This window comes from Hippopotamus amphibius, chromosome 2 (assembly GCF_030028045.1).
Source record: "Hippopotamus amphibius kiboko isolate mHipAmp2 chromosome 2, mHipAmp2.hap2, whole genome shotgun sequence".
In the NCBI taxonomy this organism is placed as follows: Eukaryota; Metazoa; Chordata; class Mammalia; order Artiodactyla; family Hippopotamidae; genus Hippopotamus; species Hippopotamus amphibius.
Window position 1 is genome coordinate 166,969,464 of NC_080187.1, and position 27,112 is coordinate 166,996,575.

The 27,112-nt window shown below is 37.3% G+C and overlaps 1 pseudogene; it reads left to right on the forward strand.

Annotated features, from left to right (window-relative positions):
- The first annotated feature begins 489 nt into the window (after positions 1 to 489).
- On the forward strand, positions 490 to 24,744 carry LOC130844572 (NADH-ubiquinone oxidoreductase chain 5-like; annotated as a pseudogene).
- Positions 24,745 to 27,112: the final 2,368 nt, after the last annotated feature.

Here is a 27,112-nt window from a genome sequence, read left to right on the forward strand (position 1 = left end):
TCAGGGCCTTCAGGGAGACCTGGATAAAATCCAGTCGACAATGTGGCTGCCGGGTCAGTGGACCCAGTCAGTGGGTCCCAGTTACCGAGTGTGTATAACTGAAACTCATATATTTGGAAATTGGAACAAAACCCACACTAAAGATGCAGTTGTGGTAGTCCTTATCATATTTCTGTTTATTTTACCATACTTACTATATCATATTTATTTCCTGTTTAGTTTGAGATTATAGTAACCCCATCCTGGAGAGTAATGTAATGGTAGGCTATGCAGACTTAACCAAGTATCAGTGTTGGTCATGGTTGCTCTGGCTGACGTGGTATCACTATTAGAGTAGATAACTAAGGTCTTAGGTCATGATGTGCAGCTAGTGATTCTTCTCTATTCCAGTTAGAAGAACAGATCAGGAAGTATTTGCATATCCAAGTTGCCACTGGGATGTGTTAACTCTCCTTCTGACATAATGTAGTCCAAAGAGGTATGAACTACATGAACATCACACAGAATGTCACAGAGGACCATTACAACAGTGACATTATGCAGGTTGGACAGGAAGAGCAAGAGGTGGCTAGAATGTTGGAGATTTTGGTAAGATACCTATATTCTGAGGGTGGGAGACAAACTCTAGGAAGTTCAGGGATCTGCCACGTCTGTGAAATTTGCAGGTACAGTGGTCAGAAGTGTATTGAGATATCTCCTCCAAAGTAGAAAATAAATTGCTGCATCTTGTATCCCCTACAACAAAAAAAGGAAACATGGTACCTGGTAGATCTTTTTTGGCTTCTGGATGCAGCACATTCCACCCCTAGGAATACTACCTTAGTGCAATAGTGGAAGACAGCGAAGGCTGCCAGCTTTGAGTGCAGCTGGCATCAAAATAGAGCTCTGCAGAAGTTCCAGGTTGCAGTGCTTCAGCCTGGCCACTTGGGCCATCCAATACAACGGACTCTAAGGTGTTGGAGGCGTCATTAGTGAGAAAAGCAGTGTAGAGATCATGGCAAGACTCAGTGGGTGATTTCAGTGTGGGCTCCTGGAATCTGGAACAAGGCCCTGCCATCTATGGTAGAGATTACACACTTTGGGCAATAGCTCTTGACATGTTACTGGGCCCTTGTAGTAACAGAATACTTAACTTTGGAGCAAACGCCAGTGACCATGCCTCTGGAAATGCTCATTACAAGCTGGACTCCATCAGGCCTGCCAAATCCATGTCAGATGTACTCAGCAGCAGCCCATTCTAAGATGGAAATGGGACCCTGGGATTGAGCCCAGGCAGTACCAGTTGTACAAGTGAGCTGCAAAAGTAAGTAGCCATACACCCATGACACCCACCATGATTACATCAGTGCTGCTTTCCTAGTTCACATCTATGTGGGGTCTCATATGAACAGCTAAAGAAGTAGGAAAAAGTCTGCATTTGGCACACTGTAGGGGGTTAACAGAGAGCAACTGAATGTAAAGATTTGTTTAAGCTTCTGCCTTTGTGTAGGTGCATAATTATTATTCCTGTTTTAATTTCAGTTATTGTGTTGTTCATCACGGTTTGCTCTTTAGTTCTTCTAGCTCCTTGTTAAACATTTCTTTCATTTATTCCATCTGTGCCTCCATACTAGTTCCGAGATCTTGGATCATCTTTACTATCACTATTCTGAATTCTTTTTCAGGTAGACTGTCTATTTCTTCTTCATTTGTTTGGTCTTGTGGGTTTTTACCTTGTTCCCTCATCTGCTGCATCTTTCTCTGTTTTGTCATTTTGTTTAACTTACTGTGTTTGGGGTCTTCTTTCCTTAGGCTGCAGGGTTGTCATTCTTCTTAATTCTGTTGCCTGTCCCCAGTGGGGGGGTTGGTCCAGAGGCTTGTGTAGGCTTCCTGGTGGGGGGGACTGGTGCTTGTGTTCTTATGTGTGGAGCTGGATCTTGTCCTTCTGATGTGCAGGGCCACGTCTGCTGGCGTGTTTTGGTGTGTCTGTGAGCATAGTATGACTATGGGCAGTCTGTCTGCTAATGGGTGGGGTTATGTTCCTGTCTTGCTAGTGGTCTGGCTTGAGGCATCCAGCACTGGAGCTTGCTGGCCTTTGGGTGGAGCTGGACCTTAGTGTTGAGAACGAGACCCCTTGGAGAGCTCTTGCTGATTAATATTTCATGGGGTTGGGAGTCCCATGGTGGTCCAATGTCCTGGACTCAGCTCTCCTGCCTCGGAGGTCCAGGTCTGACCCCTGGCCAGGGCACCAAGATTGTGGAAGCTTTTTGGAAGTCTGTGGTGCTCTGCCGGCATTCGGAAGGCGTTCTGTAGGAACTTTTCTACATGTGTATGTATCCTTGATGTATTTGTGGAGAGGAAGGTGATCTCCACGTCTTACTCCTCTGCCATCTTCCGACCATTCCCCTATTCCTGTTTTATGGATGAAGAAACTGATGCCAAGGGAATTAAAGAAAATTCATTACCTGTAGGTAGAGGCCTGGAAAACAGATATCCTGCCTCATGCTATAAAGACCTTCCTATGACACCCTCCTCTCTTTCATGTTTACCACATGAGATAATACCACATGATATTATCTTCATTTTGGTAGGAGAATCAGGTTCATTATTAGAAATTAAATTATAACACAGTTAATGTTCCTCATTTAAATCACTTAAAATGCCATGCCCCATTTGCTAACCTAAAAACTGGTATCCACATATGTTGAGTCACTTTTTTCAATTACTTGCAAAACTGGATAGAGATTGGGAGGGGCTGTGAATTTATGCATACTAATGAAACCTTAAAATAAAATGTTTCCATGTGCAACTTCCAGTCTTGTTGGATAACTTTACTTGATTGAAAATTACTTGAGAAAGATGAAATCATAAATTACCTTAAATTTACTGAAAGCCTGCGAACCACCTATATTAGGTGTGAAGCTGATGAAGTTTCATCTTGAATGGAAATAAGTTGAGAAAACAACATGGCTAACATTTCAGATTTATCTCCAGAAAGAAGGCTGACATTATTAGCTCCACTGGCTCCAGCACTGGCAAACTGGCAACAGTGCAAATAGTAGATAGAAATCTACTATCATTATGATTGCTAAAGTTCCATTTAGTACTCACAATTTCCACTGGTTGCATTCATTTTTCCTGTTGTGCATATTCACTCTGGCTTTTTCTACTACTACTGATTCATTCATTCATTTATTTCTTCTTTCTACAAACTTTTAACTTCCTATAGGCATTGTGCTCTTGTAGAAGAGTTCCTATGTGCATTAGTGATAGATAACCTATTGTTAAATTATGACATGGTAACATTTTGCGGATAAAGAAAATGAAACAAAGAGAGGTTTAGTAACTTCGTCAGTGTCACACAGCTAGCAGATGAAGGATTTAAGATGCAGAACTGGAACTATGGTTCTAGAGCCCATGTATTAAACTACTGTATTGTTTCCACAAAGCTCATAGTGTTGTACCACTCTCTACTTCTCTGGTTTCAGATATCACTGGTATATTTCTGAGGGAAACATATAGAATTCCACTAGGAAAGTAAAATAGAAGGGCAAAAAAAGGAAATTCTTTTGGGGTCTGTTACATATTTTTGTGGGCCTATGGCAACTTATCTTGGGCCTGAGAACACTGCTTGTTATTTTTTTAAAAATTTGTTTCTTTTCTCGTAAAGCATTTGGGAAGGATGTGATATATGTGGCTGAGTCAACTGCTGTAGAATTGGATGTTCTAATATGATGAGAATTATTGAAGATGCCTCTATATATGACTTAGTATTAATAATACAATTTAAATGAAAATATGAATGGACAAGGTTATTTTGATATGCATCAAGCTTATTTTGGGATAAGGTGTAAATATAATGTAATTGCAGTTATAAGACTTTCTTGTTACCCATAAAATATGGGTAATGATAAGCTCATTCAGAATTCTCCAGGAACAGAGATATAATATATATAAGCTATATGCTCAGCAATAAAGAGGGCGTGTTTCCTAATACTCAAAGGACATGATGACTGAAGTTGACTTTGGAGATCTACCTGATAACACTTCAATATGATTTTGAAAGGGCATACTCTGTCCCCTTAAGGTCACTGTAGTTTTTTGTTGTTTGTTTTTCCATTTTTAATGAAAGAGCTTTAGTGAAATATAATTCACATACCATACAATTCACTCATTTAAAGTGTGTCATTTAATGGTATAGTCAGAGTTGTACAACCATCACCACAATCAACTTTAGAAATTTAATCACCCTCAAAAGAAACCTGTGCCTCTTATTCATTACTACCCCCAATCCTCCCATCTGCCTCAGCCCCTGGCAACCACTAATCTTTTGCCACTCTATGGATTTACCTATTCTGGACATTTCATGTAAATGGAATCATACAATATGTAGTCTTTGTGCCTGGCTTCTTTCACTCAGCATAGTGTTTTCAAGGTTCATCCCCGTTGTAACATGTATCAGTTCTTCCTTCCTTTTTATGGCTGAATAATCCCATTGCACCGATATGTCACATTTTGTTTACTTATTCACTGATTGATGGACATTTGGGTTGTTTCTAAGGTGACTATAGTTTTATCACAACAGTATTTCTTAGATATGTGCTGTTTTGATGGATATAGGGTCTTATTACTAGAAATTAGAATCTTCAAACAACTGAGCTGAAAGGGACCCTAGAGTGCATGAGATGGAAAATAACCAGGAACTTTTTTTGTTTTCTTTTAAAGGCAGGAGTGATTCCATAGCCCTAGCCAGCAAGAAGCTTTCACTGTTTTCTAATCACTGTATTGAGTGTGCCTGTAACCTATAACATCCTTTGAAATTAATTCAATAAACTGAGTTTACTAAAATAAAAAATACAAAGTCTGTCACAATTTGGACATCATGGACCGGGAATCCTATGATTATTTCCAACTGGTCCTGGGGTTTTGTTTCCCAGTTGTGTGCATTCACACCCATCTGCTACATGGCACTGTGACAGCTCACTCTTGTTGGAGCCCTGACTTGCTTTTTGCTGAACAGGGGTTTCAAGTCAATGTTCAAATAAAAAGGTTTTCCACTGAGCTCTGATCTATTAAATTATAACTTTATTTTATACTCAATAACAACACAACACTTTTAAGCCCACTCATAATTCATCTACAAAACCATTTTTTCTTTAAAATTTTATTTTAAAATTTATTTAGATTTGCAAAGGTAGTACAGAGAGTTCCCATATATCTCATACCCAGCATGCTCCATTATTAGCATCTTGTATTAGGATGGTATTTGACACAATTAATGAACTAATGATACAGTAGTACTAACTGAAGTCCATACTTTATTCAGGTTTACCTACATTTTACCCAATACCTTTTTCTTTTCCAGGATCCCTACATTTAGTTGTCATGTATCCTTGGATTCCTCATGACTGTGACAGTTTCTCAGACTTTCCTTGTTTTTGATGACCTTGACAATCTTGAAGTCTTGAGGAGTGCTGGTCAGGTATTTTGTAGGATTCATTTAGATAGAATTTGATGAATTTATTGTAATTAAACTGGGGTTATGAGATTTTAGGAGGAAGACCACAGAGGTTAAGTGCCATTTTCATCATATTATATCAAGGATATGTACTTTCAACATGACTTATTATTGTTGATGTTATCCTTGATCACCGGGATGAGGTAGTGTTGGTTAGGTTTCTCCACTGAACCTTTTCTTTTAACCTCCCCATTTTGTTCTGTGTTCTTTGGAAAAAGAGTCATAATGAGAAACTCACACTTAAGAAATAGAGTTATCTTCCACCTCTTTGAGGATGAAGCGTCTACATATCTGGAAATCTTTTGCATGGGAGATTTGTCTATTTTCTCTTATTTATTCAATCATTTATATATTAGTATGGATTTGTGAACATTTATATTTTGGGCAATAATCAGTACTATTTTATTTATTTTGTTGCTCAGCTATGCCAGTTTTGATCATTGGGAATTCTTCCAGTTGGCTACTACGTCCCCTTGACATACCCCCATCATTTTGTGTGTGTGTGTGTGTGTGTGTGTGTGTGTGTGTGTGTGTATAGCACTTATTTTTTTTGGCAGTACAGTATACTCTAGCCTCACTTTGTATATTTCCTGCCCAATTCTAGAATCAGCAATTTCTCCGAGAAACTCTGGTTCCTTTTATTGAAGAACTGTGTTAGACCAACATCTGGATACTAGTTATACTCATTGCTACTGGGGTGTCATTACTTTTAGGCCCTTTCAGCTGACAGAGCAACATATTCTCTTTCTCTCTCTCTCTCTCTCTCTATATATATATATATATATAATTAAATTATATATATATGTAAAATTAAATAGATGTTCAAATTGATATTTCCAACTCCAACCCATTACCACATGAATCATTCTGGCCTTTTCTTGCTTATCCATACTTCCCATTCCAACAGTGTGAAATCTGGCTCTTACCATACACCACCCATCCACTTAACTATTTAATTTTAGTACACATGTGTAGTGGTTTCAGAACTGTTAACCCTAATCAACTTATGATCCGGGGTATAGTACTTATGCACAATTCCTTTTGCTTTTCATTTTAAAGAGGCCACTCATTTCTGGCTCCTTATTGAAGCATTTTTCCCTTACCTTTTCCAGTGAGATTACTTCTTATATTTGTAATATAGTCAGATTTGGGGGACACATTCTGCATCCATCCTGTGATCGCCTGACTTTCTAATTTTTTTAAATCTCATATATTATTTCACTCTATGCTGTGAAGTTCTCTGGGTTTGATAAATGCACAGATACTGTATATCCCCATTACAGTATCATAGAGAATATTTCCTTGTCCTAAAAATTCTCACCTATTCAACCATCCTCCATTCCACAGGACTACTTTTCAAATTACACTTTTCCATATCCAACTATCATTTTTCTCTTGAAATATTCTACATATAAAACTGGTCTAGGACTCAATCTCTCTTATTTTATAATTGATAGTATAAAAGTTTGTGTGTGTATATATATGTATACAGGCGTGTGTGTGTAAAAGTGTGTGTCTCACTATTCACTTCCTTGTTTGATTACGTAGATTATATATATTAAGTATATATATATATGAGAAACTAAAAGATAAAAGATGCTTAATGTGTAATATATAACCAGACTAACCTCTTGTTTTGTTTTCTAATTTTATATTCTGTGTTAATGCCATAGGGTATATTATGGGAATTAGGTTCATTGTACTATGCCATTCAATTAATCTTTATTAAAGCATTGCAAATTGAGAGAAATCAATGACCCTATGTGGCCAAATTGTTAGTGCTAGATGCTTGGTAGATGGCTGTTAGCAAAAATATAGAGCAGCTGAAAGAAAGTTTATTCATTTATACAATTAGATCAAATTTTCTTTATATTCTAATTTGGCTTACAAATATAACTTTTGAAACTTGAATGTCATTCATTTTTTTTTGCACTGTTAATTTTTTTTTACTGACACCAGGAAATGTTTGTTTGCAGTAGAACAAATGCAGTTTCCTTAAAACATTTTAAAAACATGCAAAAGTTCATGTTTTATAATGATATTAGGGTTTCTTTAGGGAGGAGTTCTGCATTTCAGAGGATCCATATGTGACACAAACAGTGAACAATTGGGAACACTAGCTGATAATGATATGATCATTTTTGGCAGTCTCTTTATGTATTTCTGGCAGAAGTGTAGTGATACATTAGTCATTTTCACAGAGAAGATACTGGTCCATGCCAGTCTCTTATTTGGGGTGCCATCTGCACCTTTTTTTGTCAGTAAATTCAAAAAGAAAATATATCCATTGATGGGTACTATTTCTATTTTTTAATCATTGTTTGAAGCAAACTATACCATTCTTAAAGTATAACAAATACTACACATAACTGAATTTGTGTCTGGGCATCCTTTATTAACTGGAATACCTGTCTCAAAATTGCTCCAATAAGTTTTAACACTTAAATTTAATTTAAATTGTTCACAATGTACTATCTCTGGAGCTCTTGGTTAAACGTAAGAGGAGACAGTAAGTTCTACTTTTTGCTTCGTTAATCATGGAGCAACTCACTTGACCTTTATTGTTTTGGTTTCTTCATCTGTAAATATGGTAATAAGGACACATGGTATTTGAAAAGATGGGCTATAATTCTGTTAAGGTTAACAATTAGAGTTAATCTAAACTTAGAGGTTGGTTATAACATTATGGAGGCAGACTTTTCAAAGTTTGCAGACTCACTTTATATGTCTAGGTCAATAATATAAATTATACACAGCTTATAAACTCTTTGAAGAGAGGTGTCATATTTTACCCATGTTTTGAACATAGTAAACACTCAGTAGATATTTGTTGTGCTGAATTGAAGCACAGACTTGCTAGAATGACTTAAGAGAAGTTTCTGAAATGGGCAAGGAGATGAGTTAATAGATACACATTGGTGTAAAATATGGTTCAGAAGAATGGCGTCTCACCATTGCTATTCTGCAGAGGTAAGAACTTATTACTGACTCCCAGATTACTTTGAGAAATTTTGTGGTTTTGCTGAATTGGTTAGCGGTCATAACAAAAGAGGTTATTCAGAATGATTACTATATATTATAAATAGAGCTGAGCATACTAGTAACTAAAAAGAAGCTAATGATAACTAAAATCTGTTGAAAGCTTGCTTTGTACAAGGCAGGCTAAACATTTTACCTCTGTTATTTCATTTAATCTCCAGATAGCCAACTGAAATAAATACAGTCCTTGTTTCTATTTTATCAATGGATAAACCAAAACCTAATATGCTTTTGTACAGTTATCCACCTTGCAATGAATAGCTTTAAGAGATACATCTTATTTATTACAGGTACCTGAGTATAAATGTAGCTTGCTAATGTATATAAATAGCCCTTTTTTTTCTTTTTTGCCCAGATCTACTTGTGAAAGGTCAGATATATATTTTATGAATTTATTTATTTATTGGCTGTGTTGGGTCTTTGCTGCTGCACATGGGCTTTCTGTAGTTGTGACGAGCAGGGGCTACTCTTCATTGTGGTGTGCGGGCTCCTCATTGCCGTGGCTTCTCTAGCTGTGGTGCATGTGCTTCAGTAGTTTCAGCACATGGGCTCAATAGTTGTGGTGCATGGCCTTAGTTGCTCTGCGGCATGTGGAATCTTCTTGGAGCAGGGCTCAAACCTGGGTCCCCTGCACCGGCAGGTGGATTCTTAACCACTGCGCCACCTAGGAAGTCCAGGTCAGATGTTTTGCCAGTGATTAAGAATAGATGAAATATTGACAAGTGGTAATATCCTTTTAGCTAAAATTGACAAAATAGCTATCTTGATATTTTAGATCATAACAGTATGGCATTTTTAATTTTACACTTAGAATCTAGTACCTAATTTAAAGCCAATCCCGATTACTTGTGATTTCTCTGGTATCCCAAGTGGCCAACTTCCATCTCCTCAGTAGAATAAACTACTGAGGAAGAAATTTATTAGATCTGGTTGTCCAAATACTTGGACAGTTGTTTCTCTAGCCACCTGTATAAACAGCCACTCCTATAGGTTGTTCAGATAAGGGTCACAGAACATCTTGGGTTTGGAATGAAATCTCACAATGGATTCATTCTAGTGCATACTGCACATTCATTTTAGTATGGTTTAGTACATTTGGATCTGTAGATGGCAAAACATATATTGCTGGGTAGGCCCTTACTAGTGTTTTTTTCTTCTATTCAGTTGATACAGAGTTATTGGTTATCTATTGAAGGCAGATTAGTTTTCAATAAAATAAAATAAAATAAAATTTAAAAGAATGGGTGAATAGAGGCAAAACAAATTGTATTTAACTTACTCCTTTCCAACCCTTTGTATTTTTGAATTTATGTTCCTAAATTGGATGTGTACAGTAATACTATAAGATACTAGAAAAAGTTTCCCTAACTCAATTTTGTTTGGACTGAAAAAGAGTCCAAGAATTTGAGCATCTTTTCATGTGCCTCTTGGCCATCTGTATGTCTTCTTTGGAGAAATGTCTATTTAGGTCTTCCACCCATTTTTTGATAGGGTTTTTTGGGGGCTTTTTGATATTGAGGTGCATGAGCTGTTTGTATATTTTGGAGATTAAGCCTTTGTCAGTTGCTTCATTTGTAAATATTTTCTCACGTTCTCAGGGTTGTCTTTTCATCTTGTTTATGGTTTCCTTTGATGTGCAAAAGCTTTTAAGTTTAAGTGGGTCCCATTTGTTTATTTTTATTTTTTATTCTCATTACTCTAGGAGGTGGGTCAAAAAAGATCTTGTTTCGATTTATGTCAGAGTATTCTGCCTATGTTTTCCTCTAAGGGTTTTACAGTGTCTGGCCTTCCATTTAGGTCTTTAATCCATTTGGAGTTTATTTTTGTGTATGGTGTTAGGAAGCATTCTAATTTCATTCTTTTACAGGTAGCTGTCCAGTTTTCCCAGCACCATTTACTGAAGAGGCTGTCTTTTCTCAATAGTATATTCTTGCCTCCTTTGTCATAGATTAGTGACCATAGGTGAGTGGTTTTATCTCTGGGCTTTCTATCCTGTACCAATGATCTATGTTTCTCTTTTTGTGCCAGTACCATATTGTCTTGATTACAGTAGCTTTGTAGTATAGTCAGGGAGTCTGATCCCTCCAGCTCCGTTTTTCTTTCTCAAGATTTCTTTGGCTATTTGGGGTCTTTTGCATTTCCATACAAATTGTAAAATTGCTTGTAGTTCTGTGAAAAATGCCATTGGTAATTTGATATGGATTGCATTGAATCTGTAGATTGCTTTGGGTAGTATAGTCATTTTCACAATATTAATTCTTCCAATCCAAGAACATGGTATATCTCTCCATCTACTTGTGACATTTTTTGATTTCTTTCATCAGTATCTTATAGTTTTCTGCAGATGTTCAGCATCACTAATTATTAAAGAAATGCAAATCAAACTACAGTGAGGTATCACCTCACACTGGTCAGAATGGCCATTATCAAAAAATCTAAAAACAATACATGCTGGAGAGGGTGTGGAGAAAAGGGAACCCTCTTGCACTGTTGGTGGCAATGTAAATTGATACAGCCACTATGGAGAATAATATGGAGGTTCCTTAAAAAACTGAAAATAGAACTACCATATGACCCAGCAATCCCACTACTGCGCATGTACCCAGAGAAAATCATAATTCAGAAAGACACATGCAGCCCAGTGTTCATTGCAGCACTATTTACAATAGCCAGGACATGGAAGCAACCTAAATGTTCATCAACAGAAGAATGGATAAAGAAGATGTGATATATATATGCAATGGAATACTACTGAGCCATAAAAAGGAATAAAATTGGGTCATTTGTAGATGTGGATGGACGTAGAGACTGTCATACAGAGTGAAGTAAGTCAGAAAGAGAAAATAAAATATCATATATTAATGCATTTATGTGGAATCTAGAAGAATGGTGTAGATGATCTTGTTTGCAAAGCAGTAGAGATGCAGACATAGAGAACAAACAAATGGATACCAAGGGGGAAAGGGGGGTGGGAGGAATTGGGAGATTGGGATTGACATATATTGACATATATACACTACAATAAATAACTAATAAGAACCTACTGTACAGCACAGGAAATTCTACTCAGTGCTCTCTGATGACCTAAATGGGAAGAAAATCCAAAAAAGAGGGGATATATGTATACATATAGCTGATTCACTTTGCTGTATGGTAGAAACTAACACAACATTGTAAAGCAACTATACTACAATAAAAATTAAAAAAAAAAAAAAAAAAAAAAAGAGTTCCAGAATTTGAGAAGAGTTTGGAGAAGGTCAGGATCAAAGGACAGATGGGGGGGGGGGTGAAGGGGAAACTGAGACAAAGCGAGAGAGTAGCGCAGACATATATATACTACCAACTGTAAAATAGTCATTGGGAAGTTGTATAACAAAGGGAGTCCAACTCAAGGATGGAAGATGCCTTAGAGGACTGGGGCGGGGAGGGTGGGGGGGACTCGAGGAGGGGGGAGTCAAGGAAGGGAGGGAATACGGGGATATGAGTATAAAAACAGATGATTGAACCTGGTGTACCCCCCAAAAAATAAAAATAAAAAAAAAAGATTATATACAAAAAAAAAAAAAAGGACAGATGGTAGTAACTACTCTTCCTAGTTCTGAAAATGAAATTTATATGAGTGAAAAAGGCTCCATATCTTCCAAATTAGACTGGATCCTAGGTAAATATTAGCTTGAGTAATATCTCCTGTGTAATTATATTTCTAATAAAGGTAGGTAGATAGATAGAAGACAGACAGATACTATATGTCTATATCTATATCCATATCTAACTATAGTTAAAACCCAGAAGGCTCTGCCTGATCATAGAGACATGCATCCCTTAGAGCTTACCCCCTTTTAAGTCAGAGATAGGTATTAGCAATATTTCCCCCACTCCCAAATACCCTGGTACTGTCCTTACCAGGCCCAGTGACATGAGTAAATAGTTGCCATGGCACTGAAGGTTACTCCTTCATTCTGGCATCGCCTCTCTCCCAAGTGGATTTCCTGTTGTTTAGAATCATGTGCAAATGTACAACTAGGGGTGCTTTAAATGCTCTTCATCTTCCAAAAATGAGGTTAAACCTGAGCACAGATACACTCTCTTCTGAAATCCAAAGCAACAACTATTAATGTAACTATTAGGTACAAAAGCACAGTAATATCATTCATACTCAAAATGAGCCATACTATAAGCCTAACAAATGATGTGTACTCCTAAATACATTATTCTATCATTTTACACATTGTGCAAACTGCTCTAGTTTATTAAAGTTACTTGTTTGAATTATAAAATCTTCCACTGATAATTTCTCAAAATTACCTTTTAATAAACACGAGAAATAACAGGGAATTTTTCTTCCTAACACTATAGATAAGCAAACATATATCTAAAAACACACTACCTACTAATCAAGGGTAATTTTGAATTCCCCTTGTTAGTAGGTAAATTCATCTCTTGTCTAATGTTCAAAATTCCACCAGCTCTTTGCCCCTTCCTCCATTAAGTAACCCTTGCAAAATTTCCCTGTAGCCCTGGAGAAAAGCAATATATTTTCACCATGATTCTCAAGTTAGAATGTGTTTTGAAGAAAAGTTCATAGGTGATAACTGTTGTTTAATTGTCAAGTTGAAGAAATAAGTTTTTTCTGTTGTGAAAAAGCCCGTGTAATTTCCAGTATTTACATGTCTTTTCAAATGTCTATTCTACACAATTTATTTACCCATTATTTTGGCTCTTGAGCTAGATTTCCACCATCACATATTCCTTCAGATCTGAGGTGTCACTGGCTTACACCAAAATGCAAAGGAGACAAAGGTATAGTAGATAAGACTGAGCTTTCAGATCATAAGCATTCCTAGGAGACCTTACTTTGATATTTTGACAATCTTCCCAAGAAAGAAAACTAAATATGAGGAGGATAGAAACAACAAAAAAATTAACGAAGTAAAAAAAGGGGGGGAGAGGGCTTCATACTGATACTCTACAAGTAATGCTTCAGGTAAATAATGAATATTTTGCAAATATATATTATCATTACTTAAATCAAGAATAAAATCTTATAAGATTCTATATCCAAGTTCAACTTAGAGACAAATTACTGTATTTTTTAAATTAATTAATTAATTAATTTATTATTTTTTGGGGGGTACACCAAGTTCAATCATCTGTTTTTATACACATATCCCCGTATTTCCTCCCTTCCTTGACTCCCTCCCCCTCGAGTCCCCCCACCCTCCCCGCCCCAAATTACTATATATTTTACTCAACTTTATGTAATGATTGTTGCATGAGAGTAATTTTAGAGTAGGATGACATTTGAAAAAACTTCAAAGGACAAATCTAAATCGTATTCTATACTTTTGAAGACCCTAAACAAAATTGTTCAGTCAAGATAATTTACTTTTGGGACAGAGACAAGATGGAGGAGTAGAAGGATATGAGCTCACCTATTCTTATGAAAACACCAAAATGCTGGAACCTATCAGAAAAGATATGCTACATCCAAAGACAAAGAAGAGAGGGAGAAGAATCAAGATGGCAGAGTAGGAGGATGTGCGCTCACTTGCTCTTGCAAGAGCACCGGAATTACAACTAACTGCTGAACAACCATCGACAGAAAGACACTGGAACTCACCAAAAAAAACCACCCCACATCCAGAGACAAAGGAGGAGCTGCAATGAGACGGCAGGAGGGGCGCAATCGCATTAAAATCAAGTCCCATAAATGCTGGGTGGGTGACTCACAAGCTGGAGAACAGTTATACTGCAGAAGTCCTGAGGATTCTGAGCCCCACATCAGGCTTCCTAACCTGGCGGTCCAGCAACAGAAGGAGGAATCCCCAGAGAATCAGACTTTGAAAGCCAGCGGGATTTGATTGCAGGACCTCCACAGGACTGGGGGAAACAGAGACTCCACTCTTGGAGGGCACACAAAAAAGTGTGCTCACCAGGACCCAGGGGGAAGGAGCAGTGACCCCATAGGAGACTGAACCAGACGTACCTGCTGGTGTTGGAGGGTTGCCTGCAGAGGTGGGGGGCAGCTGTGGCTCACCAAGGAGACAGGGGCACTGGCAGCAGGGGTTCTGAGAAGTGCTCATTGGCGTGAGCCCTTCCAGAGTCCACCATTAGCTCCACCAAAGAGCCTGTAAGCTCCAGGGCTGGGTCGCCTCAGGCCAAATGACCACTAGGGTGGGAGCACAGCCCCACCCATTGGCAGACAAGCAGATTAAAGTGTCACTGAGCTCCTCCCACCCAGCCCAAACCACCATCAGTCCCTCCCATCAGGAAGCACCCAGGAGCCTCCTAGACAGCTTCCTCCACAAGAGGGCAGACAGCAGAATCAAGCAGTATCAGCAGTATTTCATCTTGTGGAACTGAAAATCACAGCCACAGAAAGACAGAGAAAATGAAAAGGCAAAAGACTTTGTACCAGATGAAGGGACAAGATAAAACACCAGAAAAACAACTAAATGAAGAAGAGATAGGCACTCTTCTGGAAAAAGAATTCAGAATAATGATAGTAAAGATGATCCAGGACTTTGAAAAAAGATTGGATGCAAAGATCGAAAAGTTGCAAGAAAAGTTTACCAAAGACCTAGAATTAAAGAACAAACAAACAGAGATATGCAACACAATAACTGAAATGAAAAATACACTGGAAGGAACCAATAACAGATTAACTGAGGAAGAAGGATGAATAAGTGACCTGAAAGACAGAATGGTGATCATCACTGATGCAGAAATGAATAAAGAAAAAAGAATGAAAAGAACTGAAGACAGCCTAAGAGACCTCTGGGACAATGTTAAATGCACCAACATTCACATTATAGGGGTCCCAGAAGGAGAAGAGAGAGAGAAAGGACCTGAGAAAATACTGGAAGGGATAATAGTTGAAAACTTCCCTAACATGGGAAAGGAAATAGCTACCCAAGTCCAGGAAGCACAGAGAGTCCCAGGCAGGATAAATCCAAGGAGAAACACACCAAGACATATAGTAGTCAAACTGACAAAAATTAAAGACAGAGAAATGTTATTAAAAGCAACAAGGGAAAAATGACAAATAACATACAAGGGAACTCCCATCAGGTTAACAGCTGATTTCTCAGCAGAAACTCTACAAGCCAGAAAGGAGTGGCACGATATATTTAAAGTGATGACAGAGAAGAACCTACAACCAAGAATACTCTACCCAGCAAGGATCTTATTCAGATTTGAGGGAGAAATCAAAGGCTTTACAGACAAGCAACAGCTAAGAGAATTCAGCACCACCAAACCAGCCTTACAACAAATGCTAAAGGAACTTATCTAAGCAGGAAACATAAGAGAAGAAAAGGACCTACAAAAACAAACCCAAAACAATTAAGAAAATGGTAATAGGAACATACATATTGATAATTACCTTGAATGTAAATGGAATAAATGCACCAACCAAAAGACACAGACTGGCTGAATGGATACAAAAACAAGACCCATATATATGCTGTCTCCTAGAGACCCACTTCAGACCTAGGGACACATACAGACGGAAAGTGAGGGGATGGAAAAAGATATTCCATGCAAATGGAAATCAAAAGAAAGCTGGAGTAGTGATACTCATATCAGATAAAATAGACTTTAAAATAAAATGTTACAAGAGACAAGAAAGGACACTACATAAAGATTGAGGGATCCATCCAAGAAGAAGAGATAACAATTATAAATATATATGCACCCAATATAGGAGCACCTCAATACATAAGGCAAATGCTAACAACTATGAAAGAGGAAATTGACAGTAACACAATCATAGTGGGGGACTTTAACACCCCACTTACACCAATGGACAGATCATCCACACAGAAAATTAATAAGGAAACACAAGCTTTAAATGACACAATAAATCAGCTGGATTTAATAGATATCTATAGGACATTACATCCAAAAACAGCAGATTACACATTCTTCTCAAGTGCACATGGGACATTCTCCAGGATAGATCACATTTTGGGTCATAAATCAAGCCTTGGTAAATTCAAGAAAATTTAAATTGTATCAAGCAACTTTTCTGACCACAATGCTATGAGATTAGAAATCAATTACAGGAAAAAAACTGTAAAAAACACAAACACATGGAGGCTAAACAATACGCTACTAAATAACCAACAGATCAGTGAAGAAATCAAAGAGGAAACCAAAAATACCTAGAGACAAATGACAATGAAAACACAATGATCCAAAACTTATGGGATGCAGCAAAGGCAGTTCTAAGAGGGAAGTGTATAGCGATATAATCCTACCTCAAGAAACAAGAAACATCCCAAATAAACAATCTTACCTTACACCTAAAGAAACTAGAGAAAGAAGAGCAAACAAAACGCCAAGTTAGTAGAGGCAGAGAAATCATAAAGATCAGAGAAGAAATAAATGAAATAGAGACAAAGAAAACAATAGCAAAAATCAATAAAACTAAAAGCTGGTTCTTTGAGAAGATAAATAAAATTGATAAACCTCTAGCAAGACTCCTCAAGAAAAAGAGGGAGAGGACTCAAATCAATAAAATTAGAAATGAAACAGGAGAAGTTACATCAGACACCACAGAAATAAAAAGCACCATAAGAGATTACTACAAGCAACTATATGCCAATAAAATGGACAACCTGGATGAAATGGACAGATTCTTAGAAAAGTATAACCTTCCAAGACTGAATCAGGAAGACAGAGAAAATATGAACAGACCAATCACGAGTAATGAAATTGAAACTTTGATTAAAAATCTCCCAACAAACAAAAGTCCATGACCAGATGGATTCACAGGTGAATTTTATCAAACATTTAGAGAAGAGCTAACACCCATCCTTCTCAAACTCTTCCCAAAAATTGCAGAGGAAGGAACACTCCCAAACTCATTTTATGAAGCCACCATCACCCTGATACCAAAAGCAGACAAAGATACTACAAAAAAAGAAAACTACAGACCAATATCACTGATGAATTCAGATGCAGTAATCCTCAACAAAATACTAGCCAACAGAATCCAACAACACATTAAAAGGATCATCCATCATGATCAAGTGGGGTTTATCCCTGGAATGCAAGGATTCTTCAATATACACAAATCAATCAATGTGATACACCACATTAACAAACTGAAGGATAAAAACCACATGATCATCTCAATAGATGCAGAAAAAGCTTTTGACAAAATTCAACACCTATTTATGATAAAAACTCTCCAGAAGGTGGGCAAGGAGGGCACCTACCTCAATATAATAAACAAAGACAAAGAGATGGTAGTAGGGGTGCAGTTGCAACAAAATCAAATTCCATATCCACTGGGTGGGCAATGCACAAACTGGAAAATAATTATACTACAAAATTTCTCACACAGGAGTGAAAGTTCTGAGCCCCACATCAGGCTCCCCAGCCTGGGGGTCTGGCATCAGGAAGAAGAGAATCTAGTTTTGAAGGCCAGCAGGGTTTGATCATAGGAATTCCACAGGACTGAGGGAAACATAAACTCCACTCTTGGAGGGTGCACACAGGTCTCATGTGCACCAGGATCCAGGAAAAAAACAGTGATTTCATGAGAGACTGGGCCAGACCTACCTGATAGTATTGGAGGGTGTCCTGTGGAGGCAGTGGTGGCTGTTGTTCACTGCAGGGACAAAGACACTGGTGGTGGTAGTTCTGGGCAGTACTCATTGACATGAGCCCTCCTGGAGGCCACCATTTTCTCCCAAACTCCTGGCCCCACAAAACAGCCTATAGGCTCCAGTGCTGCAATGATCAAGGCCAAACAACCAACAGGGCAGGAACATAGCCCCAACTATCAGCAGACAGTCTGCTTAAAGTCTTCTTGAGCATAGCCCTGCCCACCAGAGGGACAAGACCTAGCTCTACCCACCAGTGGGCAGGAACCAGTCTCTCCCACCAGGGAGGCTGCACAAGCCTCTTAGATGGCCTCATCCATGAGGGGCAGGCAGCAGAAGCAAGAAGAACTATAACCCTGCAACCTGTGGAATGGAAACTGCAATCACAGTAAGTTAGACAAAATGGGACAGCAGAGGAATAGGTCCCTGATAAAGGAATAAGATAAAACCCCAGAAGAACAACTAAGTGAGGTGGAGATACGCAATATACCCAATAAAGAATTCAGAGTAATGATAGTAAAGATGATCCAAGATCTTGGAAAAAGAATGGAAGCACAGATTAGAAGATACATGAAATGTTTAACAAAGACCTAAAAGAGCTAAAGAGCAAACAGTTATTATATTGTTCAATACAATAACTGAAATGAAAAATACACTGGAAGGAATCAATAGTGGTATAACTGAGGCAGAAGAATGGATAAGTGAACTAAAAGACAAAGTGGTGGAAATCACTGCCATGGAACAGAATAAAGAATAAAGGATGAAAAGAAATGAGGACAATGTAAGAGACCTCTGGGACAACATTAATTGCACCAACATTCACATTATAGGGGTCCCAGAAGGAGAAGAGAAAGGGCCTGAGAAAATGTTTGAAGAAATAATAGCTGAAAATGCTCCTAACATGGGAAAGGAAACAGTCACCCAAGTCCAGGAAGTGCAGAGTTCCAGGAAGGATAAATCCAAGGAGGAACACACCAAGACACATAGTGATCAAATTGACAAAAGTTAAAGACAAAGAAAAAATATTAGAAGCAACAAGGGAAAAGCAACAAATAACATACAAGGGAATTCCCATAAAGTTTTCAGCTGATTTCTCAGCAGAAACTCTGCAGGCCAGAAAGGAATGGCAGGATATATTTAAAGTGACGAAAGGGAAGAACCTACAACCAAGAAAACTCTACCCAGCAAGGCTGTCATTCAGATTCAATGGAGAAATCAAAAGCTTTACAGAGGAGGTAAAAGCTAAGAGAATTCAGCACCACCCGACCAGCTTTGCAGTGAATACTAAGGGAAAGCCTCTAGGCAAAAAAGAAAATGCCACAACTAGAAATGAGAAAGTTACAAATGGAAAAAACATACAATAAAGGTAGGAAATCATCCTCATACAAATATATCAAAACCAGCAATCGTAAGATGAGGAAAATACAAATGCAGGACATTGGAAGTGCATTTTAAATTAAAAGACCAGCAACTTAAAACAACGTTGTTTATATATAGACTGCTATATCAAAATCTCATGGTAACTGTAAACTGAAAATCTACAATAGATACATACACAAAAAAGAAAAAGGAATCCAAACACAACACTAAAGTTAGTTGTCAAATCACAAGAGAATGGATCAAAAGAGGAAGGGAAGAAAAAAGACCTACAAAAGCAAATCCAAAACAATTAATAAAATGGCAATAAGAGAATACATATTGATAATTACCTTAAACATACATGGATTAAATACTCTAACCAAAAGACACAGACTAACTGAATGGATACAAAAACAAGACCCATATATATGCTATCTACAAGAGACCCACTTCAGAACTAGGGACACATACAGACTGAAAGTGAGGGGATGGAGAAAAGGTACTCCATGTAAATGGAAATCAAAAGAAAGCTGGAATAGCAATACTCATATCAGAAAAAATATAATTTAATATAAACACTATTATAAGAGACAAAGAAAGACACTACACAGTGATCGAGGGATCAATTCAAGAAGAAAATATAACAATTATAAATATCTATGCACCCAACACAGGAGTACCTCAATATATAAGGCAAATACTAACAGCCATAAAAAGAGAAATCAACAGTAACAATAATAGTGGGGGACTTTAACACCCTACTTACACCAATGGACAGATCATTCAGACAGAAAATCAATAAGGAAACACAGGCCTTAAATGCCACATTAGACCAGGTAGACTTAATTGATATTAATAGAGCATTCCATCCAAAAGCAGAAAAATACACATTCTTCTCAAATACACATGGAACATTCTCCAGGGTTGATCACATGCTGCGCCTTTGTGAATTTAAGAAAGCTGAAATCATATCAAGCATCTTTTCTGACCACAACACTGTGAGATTAGAATTCGACTATAAGGAAAAAATGTAAAAATCACAAACACATGGAGGCTAAAAATATGCTACTAAACAACCAATGCAATGAATCACTGAAGAAATCAAAGAGGAAATAAAAAAATACCTAGAGACAAATGATCCAAAAGCATTTCTAAGAGGGAAGTTTCTAGCAATACAATCTTACTTCAAGAAAAACAAGAAAAATCTCAAAAAACCTAACCTTACACCTAAAGCAACTAGAGAAAGAAGAAGGAACGAAACCCAAAGTTAGCAGAAGAAATCATAAGATCAGAGCGGAAATAAATGAAATAGAGATGAAGAAAAACTAGAAAAGATCAATGAAAGTAAAAGCTGGTTCTTTGAAAAGATAAACAAAATTGACAAACCTTTAGCCAGATTCATCAAGAAAAAGGAGAGGGCTCAAATCAATATTAGAAATGAAAAAGGAAAAGTTACAACAGACACCACAGAAATACAAAAGATCATATGAGACTACTACAAGCAACAATATGCCAATAAAATGGACAACCTAGAAAAAATGGACAAATTCTTAGAAACGTACAATCTCCCAAGACTGAACCTGGAAGAAATAGAAAACATCAATAGACCAGTCACAAGTACTGAAATTGAAACTGTGATTTAAGAACTCCTAACAAACAAAAGTCCAGGACCAGATGGCTTCACAGGTGAATTCTATCAAACATTTAGAAAAGAGTTAACACCTATCCTTCTGAAACTATTCCAAAAAATTGCAGAGGAAGGAACACTCCCAAACTCATTCTATGATGCCACCATCACCCTGATACCAAAACCAGACCCTACTCAATACTCAGTTTGGAGCTGACATGTACTCACTGCTATATTTAAAAAAAAGATAACCGGGAATTCCCTGGTTGCCCAGCGGTTAGGACTTGGTGCTTTCACTGCAGTGGCCTGGGTTCAATCCCCAGTCAGGAAGATCCCACAAGCTATGTGGTGTGGCCAAACAAAACACACACACACACACACACACACACACGCAATCACAGAAGACCAACCATGACCTACTGTATAGCACAGTGAACTCTGTTCATATTTTGTAATAATCTAAATGGGAAAAGAATGAAAAAGAATAGATACTTGTATATGAATAACTGAATCACTTTGCTGTACACCTGAAACTAACACATTGTTAATCGATGATACTCCAATATAAAATAAAAAATTAAAAAAAGATAATTTACTTTTGGAATAGAATATCAAACTTTTTATCAATAAAGCTTTCCAAGTCATATATCATTATTGATAAAGTTGTAATCAAACCTGTCATTATTTGAAAAGATCTTCATATGGTCTTATGCATTTCATAAGTTCTTTGTGATTTTTTAAGACAGGCTAGTTGCTTTTAATTTATATAGTTTGTGTTTATATTTTTAACACATATCGAAACACAGAGGGCTTCTTCAATGCACATATACATGAGTCAAAATAAATGATATTGGGAAGTATAAATCTTTGGTACATTAAGTAATGATGATGAATACCAGCTTATAAAAATTCGCACTGCATTTTCTGTAACTATTTTATAGCTGGAAGCTTGAGAATTTGAGTACCTACACAGTGGGAGAGTACAAATGAACACCTACGCAGATGTCTGCTCTAAGAACAGAACAACCAACATGCTATATGATAGAGAGAGGCAAAGTGAAGTACCCATTATAAGTGGTGCTTAACTTTATTAAGCCAAGAGAATTATTACTGAAAGCCTGTATCTGACAAAGGCAAATTACTTTCTTGTAATCATGTTCACAAGTTGTCTTGTGGCTGCCAGTCAAGGCCTGCCATTCATCTACATGAAGTAGTAGCCCTGAAAATGTTAATTAGATGTTATAGCCTGATCAATATTGAAAAACCTTTAATTCATAAGTTTCTACCATTTTCTTTGAAATTTTCTCACATTTAAAAAAAATTTATTTTGTTGAAGTGTAGTTGATGTATAATGTGTTAATTTCTGCTGTATGGCAAAGTGATTCAGTTATACATATATATACATTCTTTTTCATATTCTTTTCCATTATGGTTTATCACAGGATACTGAACATATTTCCCTGTGCTGTATAGTAGCACCTTGCTGTTTATTCATTCTATGTATAATAGGTTGCATCTGCTAACCCCAAACTTCCAGTCCCTCCCTCCTCCACACCCCCGCCCCTGGCAACCACATGTCTGTTCTCTATGTCTGTGAGTCTGTTTCCATTTCATAGATAAGTTCATTTGTGTCATATTTTAGATTCCACATATAAGCACTATCATATGATATTTGTCTCTGACTTACTTCATTATGACAATCTCTAGGTCCATCCATGTCACTGCAAGTGGCATTGTTTCATTCTTATTTATGGCCAAATAGTATTCCATTGTGCGGGGTGTGTGTGTGTGTGTGTGTGTGTGTGTGTGTGTATCTCATATCTTCTTTATCCATTCATCTGTCATTTTTATAAACAACAGCCATAGAATTGTGATGAGGTCAAAAGGTCAGCCTGCTCCACAAACTCCTTTGAAATCTGGAATTGTGTAGTCACAAGTATAAATGAAAATCTAGTAATTACCTCATTTGGAAATATTTCTAAAATATCAATGAAAAACAATCTTGTCCCTTACATCACAGAAATCTATTTCCTGAGAGTATCTGCTATTTTAACCGAAAACATTATGTAATATTGGCCATATATTTAGGTAGAAGTCCTGTTTGTGATATTCTGATAGGACCATGCCTAGCTCTAATGCCTCATCCTCGTACACAGCTAAAATTCTTCCATTTGAAACTCATTCCTGGATTTTAGGTCTCAGATATACAGTCATCTTGGAAGAGGTGACAGGTTAGGCTGCTTTGCCATCATTGTTAGTGTGAATGAGTTTATCAGATCTTTCGTTGTTAGCACTTTAGACAGTACCCCAGAGAAGGTGGGCTTAGAAAAAGTATAACTACTTCAGAGAAGTATAAAACAGACTAGGAGGGGAAGGCTAAAGGTTCCAAACAAAGACAAAATAATGTAAACTTCTGCCTATAATTTTCTGTCATTTTGGTACTATACAACAATTTCTTTAGTAAGAAAGTACGACAGAAGCTGTTATTGACAGATTATTTTACTATAATCCACATTACCTAAACACCAGCTATGGACATTGTATATCTTCCATGCTTGGGGATCTAGGGAAGTTTTCAAAAATGTACTCTATTTACAGCAATATGTGCTCTCACCCAAAATGACATCAAAAAAATTATTGCTTTCTCTACTTCAAGCAAACTGGGCCTTATAATAGTGATAATTGCCATCAATTGGCATCAGCCTTATCTAGCATTCCTACACATTTGTACACACGCCTTCCTCAAGGCCATATTGTTTACATGCTCCAGGTCTATTATCCATAGCCTGAACATTGAAGAGGACATTTAAAAAACAGGGAGTCTATTTAAAGCAATACATTTTACCACAACAGCCCTTATCATTGGAAGTCTAGCACTAACAGGAATGCCTTTCCTCACTGGTTTTTGTTCTAAAGACTTGATTATCGGAGCTGCTAACACGTCTTATGCCAACGCCTGAGCCCTATTAATAACCCTAGTTACTACCTCCCTTACGGCTGTCTAGAGTACCCGCATTATCTTCTTTGCACTACTACGACAGCCTCGTTTCTCCACTTTGACTTTAATCAATGAAAACAACTCACTCCTAATTAATTCTATTAAATGCCTATTAGTTGGAAGCATTTTTGCCACATTTCTTGTTTCCAACAATATTCCTCCAATAACAGTCTCCCTAATAACCATGCCTTTTGACCTAAAATTAACTGCCCTCACAGTAACCATTCTAGGTTTTACACTAGCACTTGAAATTAATCTTAATACACAAAACTTAAAATTTAACTATCCCTCAAACACTTTTAAATTCTCTAGCCTTTTAGGCTATTTCCCTACTATCATGCACCATTTACCACCATACTTAAATCTATCAATGAGCCAAAAATCTGCATCCTCTCTCCTAGACTTAGTCTGACTAGAAATTATTTTACTAGAACCTGCATCCTGTATGCAACTAAAATTCTCCACACTAGTTTCAGACCAAAAGAGCCTTATCAAGCTATATATCCTGTCATTCCTTATCACCCTTACCCTTAGCATAATTTTAATTACCATGAGTAACCTCTATAATAACCACTCCAATAAGCAAGGATCAACCAGTTACAATTACTAACCAAGTGCCATTAACTATACAGTGCTGCAATTCCTAGGCTTCCTCACTAAAAAAGCCAGAATTACCTGTATCATAAATAACCCAATCTCCTAAACCATTAAACTTAAACACAACTTTCACTTCCTCATCCTTTAAAACACATAACACTGTCAAAAATTCTATTATCAACTCTGAAAGAAATATTCCTAAAACAGTCTTATTAGAGACCCACATCTCAGGATACTGCTCGGTAGCCATAGCCATCGTATAACCAAATACTACCAACATCCCACCCAAATAAATCAAAAACAGCATCAGGCACCAAAATGAACCACCAAAATTCAACCCAATGCCACAACTAACACCACCATGTACAATCAATCCAAGTCCTCCATAAATAGGTGAAGGTTTTGAAGAAAACCCCACAAAACTAATAACAAAAATAGTACTTAAATACTATGTATATTATCATTATTCTTACATGGAGTCTAACCATGACTAATGACCTGAAAAATCGTTGTTATTCAACTACAAAACACTAATGACCAACATCTGAAAATCATACGCATTAAGAAAAATTATCAACATGCATTTATTGACCTTTCAGCTCCATCAAACATCTCATCATGATGAAATTTTGGTTCTCTGCTAGGTATTTGTTTAATTTTACAAATCCTGACAGGCTTGTTCCTAGAAATGCACCACACATCAGACACAATTTAATATTAGTCTTATTTTCACCTGATTTATTAGGAGACCCTGACAACTGTACCCCAGCAAATCCCCTCAATACACCAGCACACATTAAACCAGAGTGATATTTCCTATTTGCATATGCAATCTTACAATCACTCCCCAACAAATCAGGAGGAGTTTTAGCCCTAGTCTTCTCAATCTTAATTCTAGCATTTATCCTAATACTCCACATATCCAAACAACAAAGCATAGCATTTCAACCCCTTGGCCAATGCCTTTTTGAGTACTAGTAGCAGATATACTAACACTAACATGAATTGGAGGATAGCTTGTAGAACACCCCTTCATCATCATCGGGCAACTAACATCTATCTTATACTTCTTTCTAATTCTAGTACTAATGACAGTAGTCAGCATTATCGAAAACAGTCTCCTAAATTGAAGAGTCTTAGTAGCATATTGTATTACTCTGGTCTTGTAAACCAGAAAGGGAGAACAACACACCTCCCTAAAACTCGAGGAAGAAGCTTCAGCTTCACCATCAGCACTCAAAGCTGAAATTGTTGTTATGGGATATTTACCAAATTATTGAGTACTATGCTTGTATTAAAATAACCCTTTTTATTATAAACTACTATGTACATCATGCATGCCTGTATTACCACATTAATAAGAGCATATATTCCATACGTACATAACACATCATATGTATAATGGTACATTACCTTACTTACCCCATGCTTATAAGCATGTACATCATAATATTACATAGTACATATATATTATCAATCCTACATAGCACATGAAGTCAAATCAGTTACAGTCAACATGTGTATCCTGCCCAATAGATCACGAGCTTAATCACCAGACTGTGTGAAATCATCAGCCTGCTCGGCAGGTGTTTCTCTTCTTGCTCCGGGCCCATAGCTTGTGGGGTTTCTGTTAATGAATTTTATCAGACATCTGGTTCTTACTTCAGGTCCATCTCATCTAAAATTGCCCACTCTCTGCTATTAAATAAGATATCTCAGAAATTCTCTGAGGTGGCACAGTGGTTAAGAATCCACCTGCCAATGCAGGGGACACTGGTTCAATCCCTGAGCCAGGAAGATCCCACATGCCACGGAGCAACTAAGCCCATGCACCTCAACTATTGAGCCTGTGCTCTAGAGCCTGTGAGCCACAACTATTGAGCCCATGTGCCGCAACTACTGAAACCTGTGTGCCTAGAGCCTGTGCTCCACAAGAGAAGCCACCACAGTGAGAAGCTTGTGCACCGCAACAAAGAGTAGCCCCAGCTCACCACAACTAGAGAAAAGCTTGCGTGCAGCAATGAAGACCTAACAGTCAATAAAAATAAAAATTTTAAAGAAATAAAATAAAAAATAAAAAAATAAACTTCCTTTTTTAAGACATCTCGATGGACTACTGACTAATCAGCTCATGCTGACACATAACTGTGGTTTTATACATTTCATATTTTTTAATTTTGGGAGGATGCTTGGACTCAGCTATGACCATCTAAGGTCTTAACACAGTCAAGCAAATTGTAGCTGGACTTTAATTGAAAATTATTTATCAGCAACAATAAGCCATGTTGTGTTATTCCATCAGTGGTCACAGGACATGAGTATTATATACGTATAATAGACACTAAGTCCACTATTAATCTCCCCCCTCATACCAATACACT